Below are 532 nucleotides of genomic sequence, written 5' to 3'. Positions count from 1 at the left end.
GGGGCAAATAAAACGGCGCGGCGCGTTGGCTCAGGAAAAGCTCTGTTTCTGCGATGGACGCTGCATGTGATGGGCTATGGACGCGGTCTGCGACGCTGTCTGTAGTAATGAGAGCACGCTGTCCTCTCATTGCTATTCACGCGTTCCCATGGGAAACACCGGTGCTTGACGCCTACCCAGGTTTCAGCGCAATGCACTTTCAGCATCAGCAAACGCACACAGGCCGTGGGAAGCTGGTGACCTCTCTCGCCATTTGTCTCATGTGAGAATACATATGTATACGCCATAGTGAACTGACACGTAGGCATAATTTTTCAGCCCCTTGTATTTCTTTTTGTAGCGTTAGCTACACTGGCCTAGCCGAGCCAGTTTCGCGTGGCCGCTCAAGAGCCGCGCTGCCCTTGCGCGAGGATCAGTGATGTCACACAGCCGTCGCATCGGAGCCGGCACATCCCGCGCACTCCGCCGCTGCCGCGCGCGACTCGCTGCCGCCGGTCTGCGCTTTCCAGAGCAGTGACGTCGTAGCCGAGGT

This window comes from Rhipicephalus sanguineus, chromosome 8 (assembly GCF_013339695.2).
Source record: "Rhipicephalus sanguineus isolate Rsan-2018 chromosome 8, BIME_Rsan_1.4, whole genome shotgun sequence".
Taxonomy (NCBI): domain Eukaryota; kingdom Metazoa; phylum Arthropoda; class Arachnida; order Ixodida; family Ixodidae; genus Rhipicephalus; species Rhipicephalus sanguineus.
Note: the sequence above shows the minus strand (reverse complement) of the source record.